At 35.8% G+C, this 24,258-nt stretch overlaps 1 long non-coding RNA gene across 1 annotated transcript in view; it reads right to left on the bottom strand.

Annotated features, from left to right (window-relative positions):
* LOC133254181 (uncharacterized) overlaps positions 1–24,258 on the bottom strand; it is a 75,621-nt gene that overhangs the window by 5,456 nt on the left and 45,907 nt on the right. The gene's annotated exons all lie outside the window — the stretch shown is intronic.

The raw sequence follows: 24,258 nt of genomic DNA, 5'->3' as shown, positions 1-24,258 counted from the left end.
TTCACCAAGAGGCTCTTTAGTTTTTCTTCACTTTCTGCCAAAAAGTGTCATATGCATATCTGAGGTTATTGATATTTCTCCCAGCAATCTTGATTCCAGCTTGTGCTTCCTCTAGCCCAGAATTTCTCATGATGTACTCTGCATATAAGTTAAATAAACAGGGTGACAATATATAGCCTTGACATACTCCTTTTCTTATTTAGAACCAGTCTGTTGTTCCATGTCCAGTTCTAACTGTTGCTTCCTGATCTGTATACAGGTTTCTCAAGAGGCAAGTCAGGTGGTGTGGTATTCTCGTTTCCTTCAGAATTTTCTGCAGTTTATTGTGATCCACACAGCAAAAGTCTTTGGCATAGTCAGTAAGTCAGAAATATATGTTTTTCTGTAACTCTTTTGCTTTTTCAATGATCCAGCAGATGTTGACAATTTGATCTCTGGATCCTCTGCCTTTTCTAAAACCAGCTTGAACATATGGAAGTTCACAGTTCATGTATTGCTGAAGCCTGGACCAGCAATTTGGATAATTTTGAGGATTACTTTACTAGCGTGTGAGATGAGTGCAATTATGCGGTAGTTCGAGCATTCTTTGGCATTGCCTTTCTTTGGGACTGGAATGAAAACTGACCCTTTCCAGTCCTGGGGCCACTGCTGAGTTTTCCAAATTTGCTGGCATATTGAGTGCAGCACTTTCACAGCATCATCTTTGAGGATTTGAAATAGCTCAACTGGAAATCCATCACCTCCACTAGCTTTGTTTGTAGTGATGTTTCCGAAGGCCCAATTGACTTCACATTACAGGATGTCTGGGTCTATGTGAGTGTCAGTGATCACATCATGGTGATTGTCTGGGTCGTGAAAACTTTTTTTGTATTGTTCTTCTGTGTATTCTTCCACCTCTTCTTAATATCTTCTGCTTCTGTTAGGTTCATACTATTTCTGTCCTTCATGGACAGAAATGCATGAAATGCAAGAAATCTTTGCATGAAATGTTCTCTTGGCATCTCTAATTTTCTTGAAGATCTCTAGTCTTTCCCATTCTATTGTTTTCCTCTATTTCCTTACATTGATTGCTGAGGAAGGCTTCCTTATGTCTCCTTGCTATTCTTTGGAACTCTGCATTCAAATGGGTATATCTTTCCCTTTCTCCTTTGCTTTTCCCTTCTCTTCTTTTCACAGCTACTTGTAAGGCCTCCTCAGACAAACACTTTGCCTTTTTCCATTTCTTGTTCTTGGGGATATAATAAGTTATGCCAAAATAAATTAGATAATGGTCTTGAAGGCCCTATGATTCTTGAATTCTATGATTAATTACATGCCTTTTAAGTGAATACTAATTTACTTTTGCTTGTGCATATTTTTACCTCGTTATAGTTACTCTGCATTGTTTTTTTCCCTCAGTAAATGCCTAATAACTATCATTTCATTTTTTCTTGTCAGAAAAAAAATGTGCAAGGAAAATATTTTCTTTGACTACATTTTTGACTGGTTTTGATATGCTGTGTTATCTTTAACAGAAAATTTTAGTAATTTGTAATATTTGTGGTAAACTATACCCCTCATCCAAGGTAAGGAGCAGCGGCTGTGGTTTGCTGGAGCAGCTGTGAAGGGACACCCTACGTCCAAGGTAAGAGAAACCCAAATAAGACGGTAGGTGTTACAAGAGGGCATCAGAGGGCAGACACACTGAAACCATAATCACAGAAAACTAGTCAATCTGATCACAAGGACAACAGCCTTGTCTAACTCAATGAAACTAAGCCATGCTGTGTGGGGCCACCCACGGGTAGGTCATGATGGAGAGGTCTGACAGAATGTGGTCCACTGGAGAAGAGAATGGCAAACCACTTCAGTATTCTTGCCTTGAGAACCCCATGAACAGTACGAAAAGGCAAAATGATAGGATACTAAAAGAGGAACTCCCCAGGTTGGTAGGGGCCCAATATGCTACTGGAGATCAGTGGAGAAATAACTTCAGAAACAATGAAGGGATAGAGCCAAAACAAAAACAATACCCAGATGTGGATGTGACTGGGTGATAGAAGCAAGGTCCAATGCTGTAAGGAGCAATATTGCATAGGAACCTGGAATGTTAGGTCCATGAATCAAGGCAAATTGGAAGTGGTCAAACGAGATGGCAAGAGTGAACGTTGACATTCTAGGAATCAGCGAACTAAAATGGACTGGAATGGGTGAATTTAACTCAAATGAACATTATATCTACTACTGTGGGCAGGAATCCCTCAGAAGAAATGCAGTAGCCATCATGGTCAACTAAAGAGTCCAAAATGCAGTACTTGGATGCAATCTCAAAAACGACAGAATGATGTCTGTTCATTTCCAAGGCAAAACATTCAATATCACAGTAATCCAAGCCTATGCTCCAACCAGTGATGCTGAAGAAGCTGAACGGTTCTATGAAGACCTACAAGACCTTTTAGAACTAACACCCCCCCCAAAAAAAAATTGTCTTTTCATTATAGGGGCCAGGAATGCAAAGTAAGAAGTCAAGAAATACCTGGGGTAACAGGCAAATTGGCCTTGGAACGAAGCAGGGCAAAGGCTAATAGAGTTTTGCCAAGGGAATACACTGGTCATAGCAAACACCCTCTTCCAACAACACAAGAGAAGACTCTACACATGGACATCACCAGATGGTCAACATCAAAATCAGATTGATTATATTCTTTGCAGCCAAAGATGGAGAAGCTCTGTAGAATCAGCAAAAACAAGACTGGAAGCTGACTGTGCCTCAGAGCATGAACTTCTTATTGCCAAATTCAGACTTACATTGAAGAAAGTGGGAAAACCACTAGACCATTCAGGTATGACCTAAATTAAATCCCTTATGATTATACAGGGAAGTGAGAAATAGGTTTAAGGGACTAGATCTGATAGATAGAGTGGCTGATGAACTATGGACAGAGGTTTGTGACATTGTACAGGAGAGATGGTCAAGATCATCCCCATGGAAAAGAAATGCAAAAAAGCAAAATGGCTGTCTGGGGAAGCCTTACAAATAGCTGTGAAAAGAAGAGAAGCAAAAAGCAAAGGAGAAATATATATCACATTCATATAGCATGTGAATGCAGATTTCCAAAGAATAGCAAGGAGAGATAAGAAAGCCTTCTTCAGTGATAAATGCAAAGAAATAGAGGAAAATAATAGAATGGGAAAGACTAGAGATGTCTTCAAGAAAGTTAGAGATACCAAGGGAACATTTCATGCAAGGATGGGCTCCATGAAGGACAGAAATGATATGGACCTAACAGCAGCAGAAGATATTAAGAAGAGGTGGAAGAATACACAGGAGAACTGTACAAAAAATGATCCAGTTAATCACGATGGTGTGATCACTCACCTAGAGCCGGACATCTTGGAATGTAAAATCAAGTGGGCCTTAGGAAGCATCACTACAAACAGACCTAGTGGAGGGGATGGAATTCCAGTTGAGCTATTTCAAATCCTCAAAGATGATGCTGTGAAAGTGCTGCACTCAATATGCCAGCAAACTTGGAAACCTCAGCAGTGGCCACAGGACTGGAAAAGGTCAGTTTTCATTCCAGTCCCAAAGAAAGGCAATGCCAAAGAATGCTCAAACTACCACACAATTGCACTCATCTCACACGCTAGTAGAGTAATGCTCAAAAATCTCCAAGCCAGGCTTCAGCAATATGTGAACCGTGAACTTCCTGATGCTCAAGCTGGTTTTATTTATTTATGTTTTTATTTTTTTTAAATTTTATTTTATTTTTAAACTTTACATAATTGTATTAGTTTTGCCAAATATCAAAATGAATCCATCACAGGTACACATGTGCTCCCCATCCTGAACCCTCCTCCCTCCTCCCTCCCCATACCATCCCTCTGGGTTGTCCTAGTGCACTAGCCCCAATACAGTATACTAACGCATATATATGGAATTTAGAAAGATGATAACCCTGTGTACAAGACAGCAAAAGAGACACTGATGTATGGAACAGTCTCAAGCTGGTTTTAGAAAAGGCAGAGGAACCAGAGATCAAATTGCCAACACCCACCAGTCATCGAAAAAGCAAGCAAGTTCCAGAAAAACATCTATTTCTGCTTTATTGACTATGTCAAAGCCTTTGACTGTGTGGATCACAATGAACTGTGGGAAATTCTGAAAAAGATGGGAATACCAGACCACCTGATCTGCCTCTTGAGAAATCTATATGCAGGTCACGAAGCAACAGTTCAAACTGGACATGGAACAACAGACCAGTTCCAAATTGGAAAAGGAGTGCATCAAGGATCTATATTGTCACCCTGCTTATTTAACTTATATGCAGAGTACATCATGAGACCCACTGGGCTGGAAGAACCACATGCTGGAATCAATATGCCGGGAGAAATATCAATAATATCAGATATGCAGATGACACAACCCTTATGGCAGAAAGTGAAGAGGAACTCAAAAGCCTCTTGATGAAAGTGAAAGAGGAGAATGAAAAAGTTGGCTTAAAGCTCAACATTCAGAAAACGAAGATCATGGCATCTGGTACCATCGCATCATGGGAAATAGATGGGAAAACAGTGGAAACAGTGTCAGACTATTTTTTCAGCTCCAAAATTACTGCAGATGGTGACTGCAGCCATGAAATTAAAAGACGTTTACTCCTTGGAAGGAAAGTTATGACCAACCTACAGAGCATATTGAAAAGCACAGACATTACTTTGCCAACAATGGTCCGTCTAGTCAAGGCTATGGTTTTTCCAGTAGTCATGTATGGATGTGAGAGTTGAACTGTGAAGAAAGCTGAGTGCCGAAGAATTGATGCTTTTGAACTGTGGTGTTGGAGAAGACTCTTGAGAGTCCCTTGGACTGCAAGGAGATCCAACCAGTCCATTCTAAAGGAGATCAATCCTGGGTGTTCTTGGAGGGACAGATGCTAAAGGTGAAACTCGAATACTTTGGCCACCTCATGAGAAGAGTTGACTCATTGGAAAAGACTCCAATGCAGGAGGGATTGGGCGCAGGAGGAGAAGGGGACGACAGAGGATGAGATGGCTGGATGGTATCACAGACTCAATGAATATGAATTTGAGTAAATTCCGGGATTTGGTGATGGACAGGGAGGCCTGGCGTGCTACAATTCATGGGCTCACAAAGAGTCGGACACGACTGAGGAATTGAACTGAACTGAACTGAATATTTGATAACTTTTAGAATTTTAAAACTTAATTTGAATTATCTGTTATGATTTTGTTTGCTTTCATTGTTTATTTTGGGTGGCTGAGAAGAGAGTTTGAACAAAATCTGTGGCTTCTACTCCATGGAATATGTTGAGATTTGCTTTATTACATAACATATAACTAATCTCATATTTTAGATGATTGCATATTCCCTTTAAAATTTTCAATTTTTTAATATACTTTATTACATACATTCAACAAATAGTATTCAACATTAACTTCCCTGGTGGCTCAGATGGTAAGTGTCTGCCTACAATATGGGAGACCCAGATTCTATACCTCAGTGGGGAAGTTCTCCTGGAGAAGAAAATAGCAACCCACTCAAGTATTCCTGCCTGGGAAATCCTATGGATGGAGGAGAGTGGTGGGCTGCAGTCCATGGAGTCGCAATGAGTCAGACAGGACTGAGCAACTTCACTTTCACTTTCACTTGTATATATTATCTAAATATCCCATAACTTTAACATCCACTCTTGTCCTTGTAAAAAGCCCGAATATATGAAGGAAATTAACATTCTAGTGTAAGCCTGCTCAGTTTTAAAGAAGAGCAATCATTTTTTTCAGTTCTTAGATCTACATGCAAATGTCTTTAATGGATTATACATTTTATTCAAAATTTATAAAAGTAGGAGTTTATTAGTGTTATGTAATTCAGATATGTTCAGCAATATAGTCTATTCCTGCATATTTTCTTCTTTATTATTTACACTAGGTATCTGTAAACATTTTTTATAAAGGGACAGATAGTAAATCATTTCACTATCATGGGCTTCTTTCACAACTGATCAACTCTAACATGGTAATATTAAAGCAGCCATAGACGGTGGGTAAAGGATTCGGCATGACCATTTTCCAATAATATTTTACTTACAAAAGAAGCACTGAGATGAATCTGGGTGAGAGGCCTTGTTTGCAGACCCCTGACCTACATAATCATTCTGCATAGCTTAGGAGATGGAATGTAAAATCACACACCCATGCACTTTCTTTTTTTTTTTATCATTTTAAGGAATTTTTTTATGGTGAGGTTGATAAGACACTCTTATTGAGTATGATTACATAAATATATGAGAAGATTTTCATACAAATCAGAATTCTTGTATTTTTTAATGCATTTTAAGAATATAAGTCTAGCAATTTAAAGCCTAAAGTGTTTTGTTTGTTTGTTTTAGAGCCTTGTCTTGTAGAGATGCACATTTATTTTCAAATCATATATTCCTATGTATTTTTTATTGTTTGTTTAAATCTTAATATTTCCAAAATTCGTGCTTTTACATTGATTACTGTTGACCAGTCAGTATTCTAGGTGCTATACCCATAGCAATTGATTTATTTTTCAAAAAGCCCTTTAAGTATCTACAATTAGCAAAGCCATTTAATAAATGAAGAAATTAAAGTTGAGGTTCAAGCTTATGCTGCCTGGCTCTGGCCTTAATGGCCAAAGGGTTTAATCACTTCAATTAACCATTTATCTGGTAACAGACATTTATTAGCCACATTGTTTATGTGAAGTTTCATGTGCATTATCAGAATGGCCCAAGTCAGATTTTGTTCATTGCACCATTTTCTGATTAAGAACAACTCTGTAATGGATTCAAGGAAAGCCAGAAATATTAATCAAAGAGTTTTAAGATGATTATAATTATTATTGGGGGGAAAGTGAATTCTGTAATTTTATTTTAATATATAGCATGATAGTGACATAAAAAGTATTACCAGCTCATTTTCATTTTCCTGAAATAAGGAAAGAAAACTGATCAATATCAAATTTATTGAAAGCTATTTGAAAAGAAACTATTGAAATTGGGAAGCATAGAGGATGTGACAAGTTTTCTTCTATGGATCTACTGAAGATAAATATGTTTACTTAAAAGGACATAATTGGATGGCCTCAAAAGATCTCTTTCCACTTTGAAGCACAACTGATAAAAACAATAAAAATTTTGTGTTATGCTTTTACTAATAATAGCCTTAAAATTATTTTTGAAATGTTGGAAAGTTATTTAGATCTGCTTAACAATTTTAGCTTTTTGGTAGCTCAACTGGTAAAGAATCCACCTGAAATGCAGGAGACCCTGATTTAATTCCTGAGTTGGAAAGATCAACTGGAGAAATGATTGGCTACCCACTCCAGTATTCTTGGGCTTCCCTGGGGGTTCAGATGGTAACTAATCTGCCTGCAATGCAGGAGACCTTGGTTTGATCCCTGGGTAGGGAAGATCCCCTGGAGAAGGGAATGGCTACCCCCTCAAGGACGTTGTTTAACTAAAGCTTCATTGTGCTAAATTGTCTACAAGTGGTCCCAACACTGTAAACTAGGTTCCAGAAGTGCATAAGGAGGGGCTGCCGTCTATGGGGTCGCACAGAGTCAGACACGACGGAAGTGACTTGGCAGCAGGAGTAGCAGCAGTGAATATTTGGTTGTATAGAAGACATGACTCATTAGTGTATTGATTTAAAAGTTTCCATAATCCTAAGCCTATACATTTTCACACACAAACCATTTATAGAATTTTTATTTATATGCTTTTACACTTTATTAAGGAAGTAAGAGGGATGTATAACTCTCATTTTCTAATAAAGAGATGAATAGTAATCTCATGTGGGGAGTGATGGATAATTAAAGATAAAAAGCTTAAAATAACCTTAGCAATAAACAAGTAGTTAGGTTTAGATTTAACAATGGTAATGATATCAGCTACTTCTAGGAACAACTTTTTCTCTACTGAACAATATATACACAAACTGTTTCACATGTAATAAAACTATTAATAGCAATATTTAATAAGGGAGTGCATAATTTTATTATTAGCAAAATTAAACAGTATAAATAAGTATTGTTATTGTTGGTCAGTCGCCAAGTCCTGTCTGACGCTTCACAACCCCATGAACTCCAGCATCCCAGGCTTCCCTGTCTGTCACTATCTCCTAGAGTTTTCCCAAGTTCATGTCCATTGCATTGGTTATGCCATCCAACCATCTCATCTTCTGTTACCCTTTTCTCTTTCTGCCTTCAATCTTTTCTAGCATCAGGGTCTTTTCCAATGAGTTTACTGTTTGCATCAGGTGGCCAAAGTATTAGAGCTTCGGCCTCAGCATCACTCTTTCCAATGAATATTCAGGACTGATTTCCTTTAGGATGGACTGGTTTGATCTCCTTGCTTTCCAAGGGACTCTCAAGAGTCTTCTCTGATACCACAGTTCAAAAACATCAATTCTTTGGTGCTCTGGCTTCTTATTATCCAGCTCTCATAATTGTACATGACTAGTGGGAAGACCATAGCCTTGACTATATGGACCTCTGTTGGCAAAGGTCAACACACTTTGGCTTTTTAACACACTGCCTAGGTTTCCTGACAAGAAGCAATCATATTTAATTTTGTCTTCTAATTCTAATAAATATTACAGAATGTTCCTTTAAAATGCTTTATAGACAGGAATATATATATATATATATATATATATATATATATATAAAAGCTTAGCAAAACTCATGGAAGAAATATAGTATTTGATATTTTTCCCAAATATGTGAGCCTGGTGTGCTACAGTCCATGGGGTAGCAAAGAGGTGGACATGACTGAGCACACCCACATACATGAGTTATTAATAGAATAAGACTACTTGTTCAACATTAACATTATAATTTACTGAAGTCACAAAAAAAAGAGTTAAACTAATTTCTAATTTTTAATAAATATCTCGTACATAAGTTTAAGAATACATAGGCAGTCCTCTACTATATTATCCAAGAAAAAGAGTTCAACACCACTAAACTGGCTATACAAATAATGTTAAATTGACTTCTCAAAGCAGAAAAGACCAAAATCAGAAATATGAAAGTGATAAAATAAAAAAAATTTAAAAATCACTGGTAAAGTTAAACATACAGTAGAGAGTGAATCAACCACTTATAAGTCTATTAAGAAGCTTAAAAACAGAAGCAGTAAAGTCAACTATATATTCAATAAATTATTATGGGATGTATAAGACAAAAAGATGCAAAATATGACAAAAATAACATTTAAAGTGGGAAGGAGAAATAAAAATGTAGGCTGGTTAGAATTGGTTTGAATTTAAGAGATCATCAACTTAAAATAAGTGCATGTACATGGTTGGATGTAAACTTCATGATAATCACAAACCTAAAACTTACAACGTATATACAAACATACATAAAGAAGGACTCTATACATAGCACTGAAGATAGCTATCAAATCATACAGGAAGAGTGCAAAAGATGAACACTATCAACACCAATACCACAGCCAATAAAACTACAAAAACAACTGGAAAATAATCAACTAAATGGCTGTAAGTATATGCCTATGAATAATTACTTTAAATGTAAATGGACACAATACCCCAATTAAAAGACATAGAGTGGCTAAATGAATAAAAGAAGAAAAGACCCATACATATGCTACCTACAAGTAACTCACTTCAGATCTAAAAGCACATTAAGACTCAAGGTGAGCAGATGGAAATAGATATTGTACTCAAATGGAAACAAAAAGGAAGCTATATACTTATATCAGACAACATAGACTTTAAAACAAGTATTGTAAGAGGCAAAGAAGAGCATTGTATAAAATAAAGGGATCAACCCAACAAGATAATTCAGCAATTGTATATACACATACAATCAACAAAGGAGCATCCAAATACATAAAGCCAATATTAACAAATATAGAGGGGAAAATTGACAGTAATACAGTAGGGGGCTTTAACATCACAGTTATATCAATGAATAAATCATCCAGACTGAATATCAATAAGGAAATGTTGGCCTTAACATATTAGATTACATGGAGAAAAGACAGACTTTTCAATAAGTGGTGCTGCAAAAACTGTACAGCTAGATGTAAAAGAATGAAACTAGAACACCTCATAACACCATACACAAAAATAAACTCAAAATGGATTAAAGACTTAAACATAAGGCTAGAAACTGTAAAGCTCCTAGAGGATATGATAAACAGTGTACCCCTTGACATAAATCACAGAAAGATCATCTGTGGTCCACCTTCTAGAATAATGGAAATACAAACAGAAATAAACCAGTAGGACCTAATTAAAGTTAAAAATTAAAACAACTTAAAAAAAAAAAAAAAACTCTCAGAATGGGGGAAAATAAAGCAAATGAATCTCCTGACAAAGAAGCAATCTCCAAAATACACAAGTAGCTCATACTGCTCAATAGGAGAAAAACAAACAGCCCAATCAAAAAGTGGGCAGATGACCTAAACAGACATTTCTCCAAAGAAAAAAAACAGATGACTAATAAATACATGAAAAGATGATTAACATCACTCATTATTAGAGAAATGCAAATAAAAATTACAATGAGGTATCAACTCACACTGGACAGAATGGCCATTATCAAGAAATCTACAAATAATAAATGCTGGAGAGAGTGTGGTAAAAAGGAAACCTCTTGCACTGTTGGTGGGAATGAAAACTGATACAGCCACTATGGAGTACACTACAGAGATTCCTTAAAAATCTAGGAATAAAATTACCACATGACCCAATAATCCCACTATTGGTCATATATCCTTAGAAAACCATAATTGAAAAAGACAGGTATCCCAATATTCATTGCAGCACAATTTACAATAGCTAGAACATGGAAAAAACTTAGATATCCATCAACAGATGAATGAAGAAAGCTGTGGAATATATATAAAACGGAATATTACTCAGCCATTAAAAGGGACACATTTTAGTCAGTTCTAATGAGATGGATGGACCTAGAGCCTATTATACAGAGTGAAGTAAGTCAGAAAGAAGAAAACAAATATTATATATTAATGAATATGTATGGAATCTAGAAAGATGATACTGATGAATCTATTTGCAGAGCAGCAGTGGAGACACAGACATGGAGAACGGACTTGTGGACACAGTGGGGGAAGGAGAGGGAGGGACAAGTTGAAAGAGTAATGGTGAAACATATATATTACCATATGTAAATTAGATAGCCATGGGAATTTGCTGTAGGATTCATGGAGCTCACATTGGTGCTCTGTGACAACTTAGAAGTGTGGGAGGTGGGAGGGAGATTAAAGAGGGAAGGGACATATGTGTATCTATGCCTGATTCATCTTGATGTATGGCCGAAACCAACACAATATTGTTAAGCAATTATCCTCCAATTAAAAATAAAAATTAAACAAGCAAAAACCTCAAACAATCTAAAGTTACACCAAAAGGAACTAGATAAAAAACAAAATCCAAAGTTTGTAGAAGGAAACAATGATAAAGATCAGAGCAGAAATAAATGAAATAGAAGCTAAAAACAAGTTAAAAGAACAATGAAACTAAGAGCTACATCTTTGAAAAAGTAAATAAAATTGATACATCTCTGGCCATACTTAGCAAGAAAAAATTAAAGAGAGTGAGTTGAAATAAATGAAATCAGAAATGGAAGAGAAGTTACATCTGACATTACAGAAAAAAAAACAACAACAACAACAACAACGGATTATGAGATTAACTCAAACAATTGTATGTCAATAAAATAAACAATCAAGAAAAATTAAATTCCCAGGAAAATAAAATCTCCCAAGACTAAATCAGGAAAAAATGAAAAAATATGAACAGAACAATTACCAGTAGTGAAGTTGAATCAATAATATAACTCTCAATAAACAAGCTCAAGATTAAATGGTTTCACTTTTGAAAACTACCAAACTTTAAACACAAGCTAACACTCATCCTTCTCAAACTATGCCAAAAAAATTGAATAGGAAGGGATTCTTCTGAATTTGTTTTATAAGAGCAGCACCACACCAATACTAAAATGAGACAAACATAACAAACACACACACAATTGCAGGTCAATATAACTTTTTTGATAAATATGATGCAAAAATCCTCAACAAAATATTAGCAAGTAGAATTCAACAATACACTGAAAGGTTCATATCAAGTAATTCATATCAAGTTGATGATCAGTTCAGTTCAGATCAGTCGCTCAGTCGTGTCCGACTCTTTGCGACCCCATGAATTGAGGCACGCCAGGCCTCCCTGTCCATCATCAACTTCCTCTAAGGAACAAGACAAAGGTGCAACTCTCACCACTGTTATTCAACATAGTATTGGAAATTTTAGCCACAGTATCAGACAAGATAAATCAGATCAGATCAGTCACTCAGTCATGTCCGACTCTTTGCAACCCCATGAACCGCAGCACGCCAGGCCTCCCTGTCCCTTACTAATTCCCGGAGTTCACTCAGACTCACATCCATCGAGTCAGTGATGCCATGCAGCCATCTCATCCTCTGTCGTCCCCTTCTCCACCTGCCCCTAATCCCTCCCAGCATCAGAGTCTTTTCCAATGAGTCAACTCTACGCATGAGGTGGCCAAAGTACCGGAGTTTCAGCTTTAGCATCATTCCTTCCAAAGAAATCCCAGGGCTGATCTCCTTCAGAATGGACTGGTTGGATCTCCTTGCAGTCCAAGGGACTCTCAAGAGTCTTCTCCAACACCACAGTTCAAATGCATCAATTCTTCAGTGCTCAGCCTTCTTCACAGTCAAGAAAAATAAATAATAGCAATCCACAATCTACGGTTTGAAAGATAGAGCTAAATCATGTCTGACTCTTGCAATCCCATGAACTGCAGCCTGTCAGGCTCCTCCATCCACGGGATTCTCCAGGCAAGAATACTGGAGTAGGTAGCTGTTTCCTTCTCCAAGGGATTTTCCTGACCCAGGAATTGAACCCACATCTCCCACATATCAGGCAGATTCTTTACTAGCTGAGCCACCACAGAAGCCCAATATGTAAAACTGTCACTTTTTGCCAATGACATAATACTCTACAGAGGAAAATCCTAGAGATACCATAAAGCCATTAGAGCTAATAAATGAATTCTATAAATTTCCAGGATATAGAATTCTATAAATTCTATTAATTTTCAGAATTTTATAAATTCACAGAATTTTATAAATTCTAGGATGAATTCTAGAAATTTGCTGCATTTTATTCAAAAGCAATGAATTATCAGAAAGAAAAAATGAAAGCAATCCCATTTAAAATTGCATCAAAAGGAATAGCTGGTGTTGAAGAAGACTCTTGAGAGGTTCTTGGACAGCAAGAAGATAAAACCAGTCAATCCTAAATGAAATCAATCCTGAATATTCATTGGAAGGACTGATGCTGAAGCTGAAGTTCCAATATTTTGACTACCTGATGTGAAGAGTCAACTCATTGGAAAAGACCCTGATGCTGGGAAAGATTGAGGTCAGGAGGAGAAGGAGGTGACAGAGGATGAAATGGTTTAGATGGCATCACTGACTCAATGAACATGGGTTTGAACAACTCTGGGAGATAATGAAGAACAAGGAGGCCTGGTATGCTGCAGGTCATGGGTCGCAGAGTTGAACACAACTTAGAAACTGAACTAAAACAACATCCTAGAAATAAATCTAACCAAGGAAGCAAAAATGTTGTACTCAAAAACTATAACACAATGACGAAAAAGTTTGAAGAAACAAGCAAATAGAAAGATACACCAACTTTGTGGATTGGATGAATTAATATTTTTAAATAAGGGTATTGCCCAAGGCAATCTACAGATTTAATGTAATCATTATCAAACTACCTTGGTATTTTTTCACAGATAAAGAACAATTCTTCTAAAATTTGTATAGAAACACAAAAGATCCCAGATAGCCAAAGCATTCTTGAGAAAAAAATATTAAAGCTGGAAGTATCATACTTCTTGACTTCAAACTATATTACAAACTTACAGTGATTGAGATATTATGGCACCTACACAAAAATAGATGCATAAATCAATGAAATAGAAAAGCAAATACAGCAATAAACCTATACTTATATAGTCAAATATCTGATGCCAGGAGCCAGCACGGGAGATCCCACCCATGACAAGGTCATGTGGAAGAAATCTGACGAGCAAGGCGGATCAGGACTCAAGGGACCCCCTGGATCTGCTTGAGCATCTACCCAAAAACCAGAATCTGTCTGTCTTACTATTTTGTGCCTTTCACCAACTCTTCTGACATTAACAGGGGGCTATCCCCGACCACCTTTCTCTGGAAAAAGTCAACTTAGGGCTTTAGTTAATAAGTCCCCTGGGCATGATAGGAGTGTTTCAATTCAAACACCTCTGATGGCTTTTAGCTTGCCTGACAGGTTTATCCAGACTCTTGCAGCTACGCACGTGATTGTTCACAGCCTCCCAACCGTGAGAGACACAGGAAGCCTAAAACATTCTAAAAATATAGAGCCTTTCAAAGAGTTAAAAACTATTAGAGTAGTGCTGGTGTAAGATTTCATTATCAGGCCAATACTTGCTGCCAAGTGCCCATATCCCTTATCCATTGTGCACCTGGGAGTGCATTGGTTAACATAGTTGGAATGTAAGAAAAACAAGTAGCAGCCTTGGAATTAACCACAACAGACCTTTGAGCTAATTGGTTCTTTCTTTGTTGTAACTCACTGCACCTTTGCTCTGTGAGAATGTAACTCTGTTTAGCACTTTCTGAGGCTGACACAGATTAGAAATATAAAGAAAAAACACTTCAAGGGAAAATAAGTTTTCTGGTTGAGTAGCCTTTATCAAAAAAGGGTCATAAAATGTCCACAGGCCTCCAAGGCCAAAAGATAATGTACACAACATTGTTTATGGGAAAGGCATGCAGAAAAAATCCTGGTTTCAATAAAGACAAAACAGATATAATGTTTGGGCTGACTCTGCATGACTTTGCATCTTTCATTTCCTTCTATGTACAAGTCAAGGTATAAAAGTTCCTTTTGAAAATAAAGTTATGGGCCTTGCTCACTGAAGCTTGGTCTTCCTGTGTCATTCTTTCTTTCCTTTTCTTTCTTTCTCTCTCTGTTCTTCTTTCAGGATGACTCCTTGGAACACAGGAGATTTATTGGCATTCTGTGTAAACCAAGGAAGATCAAGCCTCTTTCTCTCCCCTTTTACTTTCCTTATCGCCGATGCCATCATTCTGAGGGAATCCCTGGATCCTGCTGGAGCTGGACCCCGGCAATCTATGACAACAGAGGCCAAACTATACAATTGGGAGGAGACCAAATCTTCACTAAGTGGTGTTTAAAACTGGACAGCTACATGCATAATAATCAAATTGGACTTTCTCACAGAAAACCAAAAATAAACTCAAAAGCGATTAAAGTCTTATATGTAGGACTTGAGAACAGAAAAGTTCTAAAAGAAAACATAGGCTATATGTTTTTTGAAATGAGTCAAATGATATAGGTCACTTTTTAAAATATTTCTCCTCAGGCATGGCAGCAAAATGCTAAAGTAAATAAATCAGTTCAGTTCAGTCAATCAGTCGTGTTCGACTCTTTGCGATCCCATGAATCACAGCACACCAGGCCTCCCTGTCCATCACCAACTCCCGGAATTCACTCAGACTTATGTCCATCAAGTCAGTGATGCCATCCAGCCATCTCATCCTCTGTCGTCCCCTTCTCCTCCTGCCCTCAATCCCTCCCAGCATCAGAGTCTTTTCCAATGAGTCAACTCTTCGCATGAGGTGGCCAAAGTACTGGAGTTTCAGCTTTAGCGTCATTTCTTCCAAAGAAATCCCAGGGCTGATCTCCTTCGGAATGGACTGGTTGGATCTCCTTGCAGTCCAAGGGACTCTCAAGAGGAACTACATAAAAGCTTTTGCACATGGAAGGAAACTTTCAACAAAATAAAAAGACAGCCATTGAATAAGAAAAGGTATTTTCAAATGATGTGTTTAATAAGGGATTGATATCCAAAATATATGAAGAACTAGTACAACTCAACATTGCAAAAATAATCTTACTTAAAAAACAATGGGCAGAGGAAATGAACAGACATTTTTCCAAAGAATACATCCATAAGGCAAACGTTCCATAAAAATATGTTCAACATCATTAATTATCAGGGAATTACATGTGAAAAACCACAATGAGGTATCACCTTGCACTCATCAGAACTTTTTATTATCAAAAAGACAGGCAACAAGTATTGGTGAGAACACAGAGAAAAGGGAATCTTTGTCCATAAACTGTTGATAGGAATATAAATTGGTACAACCAATATGGAAAACCATATGGAAGTTTCTCAAAAATTTGAAAGTAGAATTGTTATGTGATCCAGCTGCTCCACTTCTGTGTATTTATCTAAAGAAAACAAAAATTTAAAAGATATATGCACTGTAACATTAGTTGAAGTATCATGTATAGTAAGATATTGAAACAACAAAAGTGTCAATTCATAGCAGAATAGATAAAGAAGACATAGTACATGTATGGAATGGAATACTATTTCACTATAAAGTGAAAACTTGCCATTTGCAACAACATGGATAGATCTGGACAATACTATCCATGTTAGGACATGGATAGTATTGTCCTAAGTGAAGTACATCAGAAAAAGAGAAATACTGCATGATCTCACTTATATGTAGAATCTAAAAAGCAAAACAAGAAATACAAGATGAAAACAGACTCATTCATACAGAGAACACATGGATGGTGGCCCAAATGAGGGGGTTGGAGGAGTAACAAACTAGGTGATGGGAATGAAGAGGTAAAAATATCTTTAGCTATATAGGTAATAAATAAGTCACAGAGGTATAACACACAGATAAGAAATATCGTCAATAATGCTATAACTTTGTAGGGGAACAGATAGTTATTAGATTTATCATAGTGATCATTACATAGTGTATACAAATTATTATGTACTATGCTTGGAACTAACACAATATTTTACATCACCTACACTTCTATTTAAAAAAAAATAAAGTATTGTTTAAGAAATAAGAATGCTCTCCCTTGATTATGTGTCTCTCCTTCCTGAGAGTTAATGACATTGGCTAGAGTTTCTCTTGACCACTCCAAAACCACTTTTCTACAGAAGCAAACAACAGCAGTTAATGAACTCTAAAAGAAGAAATATTTTATTCCTTGTAAAAGACATGATCATATATTTTAACAGATAGAATAAGTGCTAATAAATATACATTAAAAAAAGAAAACAATGCTAGTGGTGATTTGTATATATCTAAGGAGCCAGGTAAAACTAAGTTTAACATTTTTTTAAAATTCTATATTTCAAGTACTGTTTTTTACATATACAAATGTGTCACTTATACAAATTTTTTTCTTCCTCATAAAAAACTTATGATGCAAGAACTCTCCCTGTATATAAATGTGTTCAAGGTACAGAGTTAGTAGTTCTTGAAATAAAATTTCAACCTACACAATTTTGCTGAAAAACAACTGAATTTGACTAAATTCTATTTATTCCAACAATGAAATCTCCAAATAAATTTTAAAACCACTTTATTTTTTTCCTTGTCTCTTAATTAGGTTGTGTGAGATATAATGTTCATGGGCTATTTTGATTCTAACATTCTTTATGTTGAATGGCTTTGAAAAAAATGGGAGTGGGAGCTTAAAAGTGATAATGAGATCATGTGAGGCCAGAGATAATTCAGGACATAGAATATTCCTCCTACAACAATTCAAACATTTTGGGAAAATATCCAAGAGCATATTTCTCCCAGAACATTTGCTAAAATTACATTTGTTAACCTTCTTAATTTTTTTAGTATCTTTGGGCTTGACTGCTTATATGGTAAAGAGTCCCCCTGCAGTGCAGGAGACCCAGGTTCAGTCCATGAGTCGGGAAGATCCCCTGGAGAAGGAAGCAATAACCTACTCCAGTATTCTTGCCTGAAGAATCCTACGGACAGAGAAGCATGACGGACTACAGTCCACAGGGTTGCAAAGAGTTGGACAGGACTGAGCCACTAATACTTTCACTTTCATTGTCTACAAAGCATAAAAAATAGTTCCATGATTTATATCTATACTCTTTAATTTTGTCAGTGATGAGACTGTACACTGCTTTATTAAAGACCACATCTTAGACAGGAAAAACAAATGTATACATGAAATTCTGAAGGTGATATTTGGTGAGACCATATGTCATGCATGACTGTACAATTAATGTTTCATCACTGAAGTTAGAATATACTACTTCTTTCTGAAATGTGAACACGTTTTAAAATAAATAACACAGATTAAGAAGTACAATATTGAGATGGTAATATCAGTAGACTTTTATCCAAAGGCTATAAATCATGTTTCACCTAAATGTACTCAACACATACGAGTGAGCCGATTATGTTTGAATAATGGAGCAAAATCACATATATCCATTGATTCATTACTCTTTTGGAAAGTGACAAATTTGAAAGATTAGTCTGATGTTCAATGCATAAAATTTCATGCAAATATGTAACTTATTCTCATAGGATACAGTGTCAGAAAAAAAAAGCTCAATAGAAAACATCAGTTATGATATTACAATGGATAGTCATAGAAGGCTGACTAGAGAACTATTTCATACTTTGTTAATTCATCATGCTTATGAGCTGGGGCATGCTTACATTTGTATTTCACACACATTTAAGCAAAGCTGTTGCTTTTTCCAGATCACAAGTCAACCAAATTAAATCATATTCTAAGAAATCTAATATTAAGTAATTCTCCCCTCAAATACTTAGTTTACTTTTTCTAATTTATGACCATGCAAAGTGACATGGTGAAAAATCAAGATAATGCAAATGAAAGTACGTATGCGGAGTGAAAAAGTTGGCTTAAAGCTCAACATTCAGAAAACTAAGATCATGGCATCTGGTCCCATCACTTCATGGGAAATAGATGGGGAAACAGTGGAAACGTCAGACTTTATTTTTGGGGGCTCCAAAATTACTGCAGATGATGACTGCAGCCATGAAATTAAAAGACGCTTACTCCTTGGAAGGAAAGTTATGACCAACCTAGAGAGCATGTTCAAAAGCAGAGACATTACTTTGCCAACAAAGGTCCATCTAGTCAAGGCTATGGTTTTTCCATTGGTCTTGTATGGATGTGAGAGTTGGACTGTGAAGAAAGCTGAGCATTGAAGAATTGATGCTTTTGAACTGTGGTGTTGGAGAAGACTCTTGAGAGTCCCTTGGACTGCAAGGATATCCAACCAGTCCATCCTAAAGGAGATCAGTCCTGGGTGTTCATTGGAAGTACTGATGCTGAAGCTGAAACTCCAATACTTTGGCCACCTCATGCAAAGAATTGACTCACTGGAAAAGACCCTGATGCTGGGAAAGATTGAGGGAAGGAGGAGAAGGGGACGACAGAGGATGAGATGGCTGGATGGCATCACCGACTCGAGGGACATAAGTTTGGGTAAACTCCAGGACTTGGTGATGGACAGGGAGGCCTGGCATGCTGTGATTCATGGGGTCGCAAGGAGTCAGACACGACTGAGTGACTAAACTGAACTGAACTGATATATAAAATATAGAAATAACTGAGAAAGATTTTTTTTCCACATATATTGAATTTTACAATGTCTCCTTGATAATAAATTTGTAACATTATTCATAATAAATATCTTTAGTGTGAGATAAGTTACAAAGCCAGTCAAGTTTATTCTATTTTTCTGAATATTATTTTTTAAATTTTGAATACATTTCTATTTTGGGAAACATTAAATATATTTTGCATATTAATATATGTTTATACAATCCAAAAAATTTTCATTTACAGATATCTTTAGGAGAGAGAGAGAGTAGGCGGGAGAAAATGCATGGATACATTTATATATCAAGAAATACAGAGAAACAGAACATTCTTAGAAGTGTAGATTCAAGATTAAGAAAGAGCCCTTGAATTGAATCATTTGAGATTCTTACTGAAAGATAAATTTGAATTGTATTTAATCAGAATTTCTGGGGCTGTGTCTTAACATGAAGTTGTAACTAATGTGATTGAATCACAGTGAAGTGGGGTCTGAAAAAGAGGTCAAAGATCTGTATCTGTTTAATGCATTGATTTTCCATAAAATTTAGGCTTAAAATAATTTCCTTTTGCTTTCAAAACCAAATTCAGTGAAATCTCAGAGTTTTTTAAGTATTACACCAGTGTTTTGGAAATGTAACAAGTATTAAATATTGTTTCTTAATTTTGAAAAAACGTCTCAATACCACACCAGCTGAGAACAGTAAAGCATGGTACTAAAATTCCATTCAAACCTTTCTATGGGAAAAGATGGTAGAGTTACAGACATAAATAAGGGAGGATTTGGCATTATCAATACTTTGGTGATGTGTATTAATAAGTGACCATTAAAAATGATTTAACTTCAAACAAAAGTAAAAATAAACAAACGAAACTACATCAAACTAAAGGACTTTTACACAGGGAAGGAAACTATCAGCAAAATAAAAAGCCTGTTGAATGGGAGAATATATTTGCAAACAGTATGTCTGACAAAGGATTAACTTAAAAATATACAAAGAACTCATAACTCAACATTGCACAAACAAAAAACCTTATTTAAAGAAAAAAAATATTGAGCTAACTTGAATAGACATTTTTTCAAAGAAGTCATACAGATGGCCAAAGGGCACATGAAAAGATTTTCAATATCACTAATTACCAGAAAAATGTAAATCAAAACCATGAACAGATATTACCTTACCCTTATTAGATTTTTTTTTATTGTTACTAAAAAGAAAAGAAGTAGCAAGTGTTGGTGAGAATGTGGAGAAAAGGGCATCCTTGTGCAGTATTGGTGGGAATGTTAAAATGATATAGCCATTATGAAAAGTGCTATAGAGGTTCCTCAAAAAATTAAAAGTAGATCTACCATTTGATTTAGCAATTCCACTTCTGGGTGTTTATCTGAAGAAAACAAAAACAATATCTTGAAAAGATATATGCACTCCTATGTTCATTGCAGCATTATTTACAAAGGCAAGATATAGAAGTATACTAAGTGCCCATCCATATATGAATGGATAAAGAAGATGTGCTATATAAATATAATTGTATATTACTTAGCCATAAAAAAGAATAAAATTTGCAACAATAAATATGGACCAAGAGGGTATTTTGCTAAGTGTAGTAAGTCAGACAGAAAAAGACAAATATGGTATAATTTCATTTACATGTGAAGTCCAAAAAAAAAAAAAAGACACGTTTAAGAAAACAGAGACAGAGTCATACATACAGAGAACAAACAGATGATTGCCAGAGGGGAGGAGGGTTGAGGTAGGAGAGGAAAGGTAAGGGAGATTAAGAGGTATAAACTTTCAATTACAAAACATATGAGTCACAGGTATGAAATGTACAGTGTGGGAAATATGGTCAATATTTATATAATGTCTTTGGTGACAGAAGACAACTAGGTTTATCATGGTGATCATTTTGAAATGAAAGGAAACACTGAATCACTTACAATAGTCCAGGAAGCGAGATCAGTGACCACCATGATGTTAGCTCATTTTCAGTCCTCATCTTACTTCACCTCTTGAAAAGTAGTTAATTGTTCTCTTTTACATGAAGAAGAAAAAAAGAATTGAGCCTGTAGGCCACCACATTTACCTGTTACTTGTCCTAAACATCCAGCAAATTGATTTCAACTTGGGGCTACTTGGTATTCACATCTCCAAGACAGGTGCATTGGCAATGTCTGGAGAAAACTTGGACTGTCATACTTTGGGAAAGGATGTGCTATTGACATTTAGTATGTAAAGGCCAATGATACTGGTAACTATTCTACAAAGTACAGAACGTTGAGAGAAATATTCTTTCCCTTTTCTTGATGAGAAAGAATTATCTAGCTTGAAATTTCAGTCATGTTGAGATGGAGAAATGCTGGTCTCCCTTCTTTAGTTGATTTCTACCCACTTCTTGGACATCTAAATTTTGGTATGCTCCTGGGTTCAATCATTGATTCTTTTCTCTTTCCATATCTTCCCACTTCCCAGGTAATGTTATTCAATGTATTACCTGTAAATATAAGATATAGGCAGAAGACTCCCAAGTGTACATTGCAGTTCTGGACTTCTACATGGAGTCAGTCTAATCCAACTGCCCATTCAGCTAGTCTGACTCATAGATATTTCTCAGTTCTTTGCAAATGAACATGTCACAAACTGAACTTCTGATTTCCCCACCCCCAACCCCAAGAATTCCTTCTCCAATGTGATTTCCTATTTTGATGAACAACAATTTTATCTTTTAATTTATTTAAGTCAAACTTACAGGAGTCACCCTTGATTCTTTTTCCCACTTTCACATTGGGTGCTTCAGTAAACCCTATCTGCTCTTTCAAAATATATCAACAATTCAATCACTTCTCACCATGCCTAATAGTCTCACACTGGTTCAGCTTCAATCACTTGTAATACTGCAGTGGTTTTCTGATCTGAGGTCTTCAGCGAGATAGTTCAAAATCCTCCAATGTTTTCCCCTCTTACTAGACACAAAATCTTCTCTCAACAAAAAAAAGAAAAAAGGAAGAAAGAAAAAAAAAATGATAGTGACTCTTGTTACAAGTCAACTGATTCTGAGACCTGAGATTCAGAAGGTAGTCTCTAGAAATAATCAGCCCTGACATTGATCCTCACTAGTCCTCAACAGTTCTGAGGTGTTTGCTGATAAAAACAAAGTGTGAGGAGACCCCTCCCAAATACAAGTATAAATTTGTAGGCCCATAATATTTTTACAGAATAAAAGAGAGAAAAAATACATAGGCAGGAATTTTAGCACACTCAAGGAAAAAATATAAATTACCAAATAACCTCAATATATCTAATATTTCTAATGGAACCCTCTAAAGTTTTATTTTTTTCCCATTTCTCTGTCTCTCAGAAAGTGTCCTCTTGTATCCTGCACTCTCACCTGTTCACATAAATTAATTACTTTTGATTTAGAACACAATCACATTCTCTAAAACCATAAAAGCAATAGTCAGGCTATCATATTAATAAACTTTTGACAAGTCATTGAAAGATGAAAACATGCTTTCAGTCTGCCACCAAAAACCAAGTTCACTTTCTTGATAATAGTGAGGTGGAAAATTTTTAAGTGTTGAAAAGCTAAAACTGGTTAACATTTCTTTGCATCAATTGGAGTTCAGGAAAAATTTATCTTAACAAGATGACATTTCCCATGAGAAAAATGTTCCAATATGCAAATATTTTAAGACAAAGAACACTCATTTGTATTTGTTAGCAAATGTATTATTAGAAAATATTAGATTCCCTTCATACAATGACATTTTATTGTAAATACTTATTGCATAAACTGATCATTTGAATCCTAGGTGAAATAAATTTATGATCAACTGCATGATTACATTATGTCTGCAAACAGTGAGAATTCATGTGTTGCAACACAAATGAAAGTGAATATATCAAACTTTGCTTAGCAATATCATTCTTTTATAAGTTGTAGATTAATATACACACTCTGTATCTAAGAATCTCAGTATACAGAACTTTATTCCACAAGATTAATGGGTAAAACTGTGATTTCCAATAGCTGTGTATGGGAACTAATTGACAGTAAAAGAAGTCCAGGTAAGCACATTATATTTCTCTCTTGCCACACAATGGATTAATTACCTTTGGACTGCACCCTATTTATAACAGCATTAGGTGGAATGAAATATTTTGAGAGAAATTAAAAGTACTTTAATGAAGGTAATCATGTCAGTATTTAATTTCTCAAGGGGGCAAAAGTAGAACCCAAACAAAACAGTAATCCATCTCCTTAAGTATCTTTAATATCTTGTGCCCTTGATTATTAAGGCTTGTAACTTGTTCATATTTAATTAAGGCCAACTGGGCAGAAGCATTTTCTTTTTAACAGGATGGCTTTTTGTTGTTGCTGTTCAACTCCTGTTCTCCACATTATTTTAAATAAGAGCTGGTATAATTAACACCATTGTGCTTTGGAGACTGTAGTATTGATATTTTAGCATAAAACATTTCATCAATGCTACTAGCAAGGCCACATCCTCATCAATCGACAGATTAACTTCTTTTTGTAAAGTCTCCAAAAAGAAATTTCTTTATGAAATTAAATTAAGAAGTATGTTGGTGTACAATTTAAAACACTCTGAAAGGATTACATGTTTTAAAATTAAAAATTATTTATATATATAACATATTTCATTTCAACTGGATGAGGATTTTATAT

Source organism: Bos javanicus, chromosome 1, assembly GCF_032452875.1.
Source record: "Bos javanicus breed banteng chromosome 1, ARS-OSU_banteng_1.0, whole genome shotgun sequence".
Classification (NCBI taxonomy): domain Eukaryota; kingdom Metazoa; phylum Chordata; class Mammalia; order Artiodactyla; family Bovidae; genus Bos; species Bos javanicus.
Note: the sequence above shows the minus strand (reverse complement) of the source record. Positions and strands in the feature narration are given on the sequence as shown.